The sequence below is a fragment of the Pan troglodytes genome, chromosome 18, assembly GCF_028858775.2.
Source record: "Pan troglodytes isolate AG18354 chromosome 18, NHGRI_mPanTro3-v2.0_pri, whole genome shotgun sequence".
Taxonomy (NCBI): domain Eukaryota; kingdom Metazoa; phylum Chordata; class Mammalia; order Primates; family Hominidae; genus Pan; species Pan troglodytes.
This window is the reverse complement of record NC_072416.2, coordinates 77,729,028-77,737,490: the sequence shown is the minus strand read 5'-3', so window position 1 is coordinate 77,737,490 and position 8,463 is coordinate 77,729,028.

Genomic DNA, 8,463 nt, shown 5'->3' with positions numbered 1-8,463 from the left:
TTTGTAGGAGGTGAGAAATGAGGGAAACAAGAGAAAGGGGAACTTTAAAAGCAGGAGGCCCAGAAATAATCCCTGTTACCAGTCTGAATTTCACTTGCTCCGTGGCTAATGTCAGACCTAGTGTGCATGTATGCCAGAAGTAAACTAGGCTCGGCTGTCCATTTCTTTAAAATATGTTCACATGTTTCCTTTTTGAAAACAATTTTGGGGACTAAACCCAAATGGAGAGATTTGAGGAAATCGTTAATGTCTTAACATTTGAGTATATTTATAAATATATCAGTCTGTGATTTGACAATGGTGACATTTTGGACCAGCCAGACATGTTGTACCAATATTTAAATGGTCACTGCAATAGTTTTATGACATCGTGACAGTATTTTATTGTTTAAATTCGAAGGCCCTCTGTGTGTTTTCCGTAAGTCTGCCAGAAGGAAAAAGGCTGAGATGGGAAGAGCAAACCAACGACACACAGAAATAAGATCTTTCTATGAATTTTCATCAGAGTCGTACAGTTTTAAGAAACTCACAAAACACATTTTCCACGACTATGACTGGAATGCACAGTTCCTTACACAAATCGTAGCCTCTATTGAGCACCTCTTCTCTTGTTCAACACAATTCATTTCCTTTTCCTTCCTTTTTACTAAATAACAGCTTTCCCTATAATTAGAACTGTGGATTGCAAAATCACATTCCTCTCTTCTACAGAGATGCACCTTAGATCTTTAGTTACAATTAGAAGGAGCATTAATTCAAGAAAGGAGGATGAAGGAGTCGTGTCTGCTGAGCTTTGGGGAAAAGAGTGGAAGGAGAGGAAAGAGTTTTCTGTATTTTCCCCTGCACTCCTCAACCTGCCCCTCACCCCTCAACCCAGGCCTTGGTGTGAGCTGCAGACCAGTGATTCGCATTCTGAATTTCTCTATTCTAAATATTCTGATTACCAGCCTTGACCGTTTCCAAGCTGAGATTCCAAAGAACTATTTTTTCCTTGTGGTTGGTGCTTTCCGTTAGGGAACAGGAGAAGCGATGAAACCTTATAGAACTGGATAGGAAGGAGTGAAAATCACTCTCCTTCCAGAATCCCCAACAAGGATTGTTGTAAAGGGAACACTGGCCTGAAAAATTAGGTCAGGAGTTCAGAGTCCCTTTTTGCAACCTATAGTTGCCCTGCTTCTCTATATGACCTCATCCACTTCTTGAGGCCTGTAGAAGTGCGTTTCTGACTTTTGTTGGAGGAATTCTGCAGAAGGAAAGCAGGCCGAGGATCCCAGGACAATAGGCAACCCCAAACTAGGCCCAGAGAGCAGAGGAGAGGAAGGGACCTGCCTGCAGAGGCTGGGAGAGTATGGCCCAGACTTTAACACAGGCCAACCTTGGCTTATGACCTCCAGTCGCCAGGGGTCAGCTCCAGGTCATTCTCAGAGTCCCCCCAAAACCTCCCACCAAGAAGGATATGTTTGCAGGATGACTGACAAGCCGCTGACAGGTTGTGAGCTCTCCACAGAGTCCTAGAAACAACAGTGAGGTCCTTAGCACCAGGGTCTGCACCCTTCCCACCTGACTCCTGTCCAATCCCAGTGTCCTCTCCATAATTTCTGACACCTTTTCCTTCCATGCCTGGTCATCCAGGGCCATGAAAGAGCCTCAAAAGGCACTGTCCTCAGGCCAACAAGTGGCAGAAGCTGAGATCTGGGACCCAATAAGTCACCTCCGCCCCAGTTTAGGTGTAGACACAGACAGGGCTATGCAGAGGGTCCGGGGAGCATCACTGGAAGCTCAGCTGGAATCTTTAAAGCTGGCCAGAGCTTTTGGTGCAATGGTCTTGAAGCCTGGAATGAAGGAGATGAAGGCAGAGGGGATGCTGAGTTTGTCCCCTCTCCCATTTTCTAAGAACAACCCTCCCTCCATGCCCCCCCATCATCCCCCGCTCCGCCAACCTGGCCCGGGACAGGAACACCGCATCCCAGTCCTTTATGCATGGGTTCTGCGGGGCCCAGTAGCCCTGGACATCACTGCCCCAGCCTGGTGGCTGCAGCTGCGTGGGGCTGGGTGTGCTCCCCACCCTCTGAGGTCCCCCGAGGGGCGTACAGCAGGTGCGCAGGGACTGGAGCCCAGACAGAGGGGGCGGGTCCCGAAGATTGCCTGAAGCTACCGAGTCCCTCAGTCCTGGGCCGGGCCTGCAGTCCCAGACCCGCGGCAGTGCCCAGGGAGCCGGTGCGCTCAGACGCCAGCAACGCAGCGCCCCTCGGAGATGCCCACGACGCCGCCCGGCGCCCGGGGGCGCTAATGACGGCCACACCCAGCGCGCTCCAGGGCCCCGCGCCCACCCAAGCTCCCGCACCCCTGCAGGAGCTCGGATTGTGTTCAAATTTGGTTTAAAAAGTCAAAAGGACTGCCCTAGCGCGAGCGAGCTCCGGGGGATATCAAAACTCCCCGGTGCGCCGCTCTCCTGGGTGGGCGGGCGCCTGGAGGGAGGGAGCGAGACTCGGTCCCGCAAGGCTCCGCCCTTCACCTTGAGACCCCCTCACTCCACCCGATCGCGGCCCCAGGAACCCTCTGTAAATAAGATCATCGGCTCCAGATCATTTGATTTTTCTTCTATTAGTTTTCCGGCCCACTTTCCAGATTTTTTTTCTTTTTTCTTTTTTCTTTTCCTGCTTCGGTTAGAGACAGAGTAAGAGGGAAAAAGAGAAAGGCAAGCGGGAAATCCAGATAGCATGTTTAAAAATCTTTATGGAAATCTCGATACGGTTTGGGGTTTCCGTGGTGTAGTTTGATGCACATTATAAAACAAAGTCAGTCAAGCAAACTTTATGAGGATTGCTCCAACAGCGCCAGGATGAGGGTCCTGCCTGCATTCTTGGATTTCACACAGTTCTAGACACATCTAAGGCATCCAGGAACTGTCTCAAGAGGACAGACTTTTAAAACCACTAATTTCAGAAAGGATCTTTTCCATGAGGGGCCTTTTTCTTAGAGGGACCCTTGGTTTGTGAGAATACTTAAGTTAGGCAAGTATCGTTACACCTTAAAAAAAATCTACTTTTTACTCTCTCCCTCTCTTTTAGGGAAGAATTTATTCATGCACAGATAAATACATTGAAACTAAAACAAACATGTCAGTATCTGAGATGCTTTTTACACTGTCAGATTTTTTATGTAAATCTTGTTTTTCATAGAAGGCGGAAAAACCCTCGGTAATCTTTCTAAGATTTTATCTGTTAAAAGGTGATGTTTGTGTCTTTCCATCTTCAGGCATTCACTCCAATATGTTTTTTCATCTGGCTTAAAAAATTTATTTATTTATTTATTCATTTATTTTTTCCTGGGACCCTTTAACACATTAGGGAGGGGGGAAGCTATTAAAAGATAAATCTGGCCCGGTGTGGTGGCTCATGCTTGTAATCCCAGCACTGTGGGAGGCCCAGGTGAGCCGATCACCTGAGGTCAGGAGTTTGAGACCGGCCTGGCCAACCTGGTGAAACCCGGTCTCTACTAAAAATACATAAATTAGCAGGGCGTGGGGACACGTGCCTGTAATCCCAGCTACTCAGGAGGCAGAGACAGGAGAATCGCTTGAACCTGGGAGGCAGGAGAATCACTTAAAACCTGGGAGGCGGAGGTTGCAGTAAGCCCAGATTGCGCCACTGCACTCAAGCCTGGGCAAAACAGCAAGACTGTATCTTAAAAAAAAAGAAAGAAAGAAAGAAAAGAGGAAAATCTACAGTTCCCACTTTATGAAATAAAAATGATCCGAAAGGCAGAGTTCATCAGTCAACTCTGTCCTTTGGTAGACATGCGCAGAGCCTGGGCTGAAACTGCTGTCTTAGGGCAATCTTCTCAAGTAAAAGGCAGGTAAGCTCCCTTTTCCAGACTTTCTGTGACTCGGAGCAGTGTGGAGACACATGCTGACAGCCTGCAACACGTTTTCAGGTTGCGATCCCCATGTTAATTTACTGCACTGTGCAGGTAATGAGCCCTTTTAAAATCTTCCCTGGAATATCAGTGCATGCTCCTGTACTGTTTAAAGAACTCTTCAATTGTTAGGTAAACAGATCCAAGTGTAAGAGCTATGTGCTCGTAGACATCTGGCTTAGATTACTTCATTGCGGCCCAGCTCAAAAATCTCTCTTACCCCGATGTGAGACCTCCTTTTCCCCCACCATCTTTCCCCAGTAACTGGTCTGAAAGAATGTAATATGAACACAGAAACTGCAATGGCTTTTGGACGCTATTCAGGTGTGCAAATAGTATCTACCCCCCCCCCTTTTGAAAGTAAATGCTTTGATAACAGGATGGTTTCCCCAGGTGGCCAGAGAGTAGAGGTCATCTTGAAGAAAATGACACCAATGATCTAAAAAGGACATCTACTTTATGAGATTTCAGGCAAGATGCCAAATATCGCATTTAATGAGGCCTGTTTTTTTTCCTCCAAAAATAACGGAGACTATCAATGATATGGTCAGGAAGGCAAAGGGGGCATTTTGCAAAGCCTACGTCCAATTATTGCTCTGTAATAATTTTCTAAAATTGAAAAATGCCTCACAAGTATATGATCTCATGTAAATATTCCTTGCCGAAGCTTAACATATGTTTGCAACGTCCCCAAGGAATTACAAAAATATTCTCCCCACAATCTCTTAAGCTTTTAAACTCTATTCACTGGCGTTTCTAAAAGACTCTGTTGTTTCTAAAGATTAAAAAAAAAGTAATCCTATAGGGGAAGTTTTTTTTTTAAAGAGATTAGCCATCTGAACTTCAAATGGAGAACAACTGATACTGATACACTTCCAGGTTTTATCACTTCAGTCTGTTTCTTGTTTCTTTCCTATTATTTTTTGCATAGAAATTATATATTTGGCAAAAAAAATGTATACTAATACGTAAAGGCGAGTAGTTTCTACCTTAAGATTTGAAAAGCATTTCTATACAAAATGTGAATAAACGCATATAACGTGTTTAGGGCAACTTTGACAGATACAAGGGTAAGAAATGATTTATCCGAGTGCTTTGGGCATAGTCTTACCATTTAGATAAAGGGCATTTGAAGGAATTAGAGGGTTACGCGGAATGAAAATGTAAAGTAAAGAAAGATTATATGTTCTGTTACAGCAGCCTAGAGAATTCAGCAGGTGCATGAGCATAGCATATTTGTTCGCACCAATTGTAAGGTAATCCAAATAAAAGTGTGGGGGATTAAAGAAAAATAACTGAATATCCATGTTGGAAAAAGAATTAGATTGACTTACTAGTTTATCGCCGTTATTGTACACAGATTTTCTGTGACCATGTTGAATTTTTTAAATTAGATTTTAAATATATTTTGACAGTCCGAACTGCTATATTGTGACTAACTATAGGAAGAAATGACAGGTCTGCTTTGTTATTAAACTGCTGTCTGGAAAATATTGGACTCTGTACAGTAAATGATAATTATTTTGCCACTTACATTAGTACAGCTAATAGCAATAAGCGTTTTTTGAACCATAGAAAGCTAACTACTTTGAATTACTGTGCTTTGTTATTCACTGTGAAGCAAAAAGATTTTCTTTAAAGCAACCTCATTTTCATATCACCGTTCTAAGCACTCCCTGCTACTAATTTAAACAGGGCAGAAGTTAATAAATAAAGAGGCAGTATCTAAGCTGTTCTATTTGTTAAAAGAACATTTGCAGTTAAGGTCAGTGGTGCCAGCAGGATAGACAAAGCAACAGAGGAGGTGGGGGCAGATGGAAGAGAAGGAACCCTAGCACACACCGGCAGAAGCTGGGCCAGTGTGGTTCTCCCAGGGGCGGACAGCCTGAGAGTCCTTGAGAGAAGCCCAACAGAAATGATTCAAATCCTTCCCTTCTATGAACCCAGAATCTCTTGGCTCCCTTTGAACTCAGGACAGCTTCAAAGCTGATCCAGGCTGCCAACCAGTGGGTTATGGCTATCTCAGCCTCTCAGTCGAGAAACAGTAGTTCAGAGGGAGTGAACTTGTAACGCAGGCCATTCCCTTCCACGTCAACCCCTCCTCTGGCTTGACAGGGTTGAGGCCACCACACAAAAGTAAATGGAACAAAATCACTCTTCTTTTGGTGTAATTCTGCCCTTTTGATAGATAGGCTGCCTGTAGCATACTGTTCTTGAAACATTCTTCGTGGTTATTAATTACCCTTTGTTTATTTTAATATATTTACTAAATCAGGTACCCAAGGGAATCCTCTACATCAGTGATGTGAAAAAATCCAGTTGCCTGAAGTCAAAGAGGTACATCTTGATTTTTGATTTGCATGTGCTTGAGTTTTTGTTTTTTTTTTTTCCTTTTCTTTTTTTTTTTTAAATGAAGGGAAAAGCAAGGAAGCAAACAAGGAATGCTGCTAACTTTTTAGGTGTGAAAAGTTCCTGTTTCATTAGTTTTAGTATTTGGGTTTCACATGTCATGTAAATGGTGACACTAGGTGCCAAAGAGGAGGGATACATGCGATATATGTGAGAATCAGCATGCATTTATTTTTTCTGTGTTTATTTCATTATATCCATGTGTTCTGTCAAGTTACTAATCCAGTTTGAGTAGATCTCAGATCTTCAGCTTTATCCAACGTGAGTCTACTGACATTCAAAGAGCTGCTTCTTCTACTTGAGTGTCAGATAATTTGGGTGAATCTGTGAAACTAGTATCCATCGCCCTTGGCCAGTTTTACCGGGGCCTCATAAACATTTCAAATTTACAGTCACTTATAATTCAGTTCTTGCTTACATTTGGACATTTTAGTGTAATTTCAAAGCACAGTGTGTCCTCACTTCAGCGTCCAAATGTGACTATGGATCCCCTCCCCACTTCAATACAAGGAAGAAGGGGAAGGAGGAGATGGGTGGGAAGCGGAAACCTGATTTTCATCTATTAAAATAATGGAATTGAGCTATTTAAATGGGTTTTCAATTACAAGTGTCCCAGCATGAATTTTATTATGAACGCTCTTCATTTGGAAAACTAGACCAACATTCTTACACCAATAATTACTTAGTGTGATAGTTTTATGTATTCTTATCACCTCTTATTGGCTAATGGTACATTTGATTTTTTTAATTAAAAATTGTGCTTGCTGAGAAATTTGCATGAAATATATTTTTTGGTTTTTAGTGAAACTGAGGGGGGCAAAAATCACACTTTCAAATTGCTGCTCTTTGCAAAGGAGGTACGTTAAGGATCCAGTGAGTTGAGAGTGTTGGAAAAACATAGCCTCATTTTTTTCCCACTTTTTAAAAATAGTATCTGATTACTTACTTCTACACAGTGCTACCATGAGAGTCTTACTTTAAATTACCAGATTGTGAATATTTTGTTGTTTATTTTCTAGTCTTGGATGAAATTAATGTTTTCTTTAATAGCTTCCATACATAGTTTTAAACTCAGTGTATACATTTGGGGTTAATTTGTGTGTCTGAGTCTGTGCATGCAGTTCCGATGCTTTATTCCTTTATTGTCTCAGCCTTTATCATTACAATGTGAAAACCACCTATTAAATATGATGATCTAGGTCCACTGGCAGGTTTCGTGACATTGAAACCATCCATTTTCAGCAAAGAGTTAATGAACTTGAAAGGCAAGGTTCACACTGGTCCTTACCCCCTGGTAATATTTCATATAAGGTTACTGGTGGGAAAGAAATCAAATTTCAGCTGTGAACATGATTGACAGGTGAGAGCAAGGAAGAGAAAGGCATTTGGTCAGATGGGGAATTTGGGGAGGAGAAGGACAATTCCTTGAAGTTACTCCGTGATATTAGATATTATAAGCTGATATATGAAAAGTTCAATACTTGGTACTCTTGGGGGAGTTACTTAGTTTATTTTCAGAATGTCACTTTGGTTAAGGGATTTCAGTCATGGAAGCCAAAACTGATGAACCACTGGCTTTTCTGCTCTCTGGCTAATTTCAACCATGTACAGCTTCATGGCTTATTTCTGACAATTTTCTAGGCTAGGATATAAAAACTAAATCATAAGCTATTTGGGGAGTCATTTAATTACCTTTTATGTAGTCTCAGAAGCATTCTAGATTATATTATGGTTCTTGGACATATTACAAAATATTCATCCCAAGTGGTATCTCAAAAAGATTAAAATCTCTATTTCAGTAGCATCCCTTGATCCTGACTAACATTTTTCATTTGGGCATGTTACAGCTTAACATACGCACATCAACCAACAAGCATGCTGCGCCAAGACTGTGCCTTCTTAAAATAGGGCTTCTAACATGAAGATTAACATAGACAACAATTGCACACTCCTTGTATGCCTTTCACCCGATTTGGCTACTTGATGTAAATTTTTCCATGGTACCATCTTTGCCAGGGAAACACGTGATGATGATGATGTTTTAACCTCCCGCTAAAGGTGGCTTTTGAATCTCCCTTTGAGGCTGTCTTCTATCTTGAGTTGTGACAAGGAGACAACACAACTAACTGTGGTTTG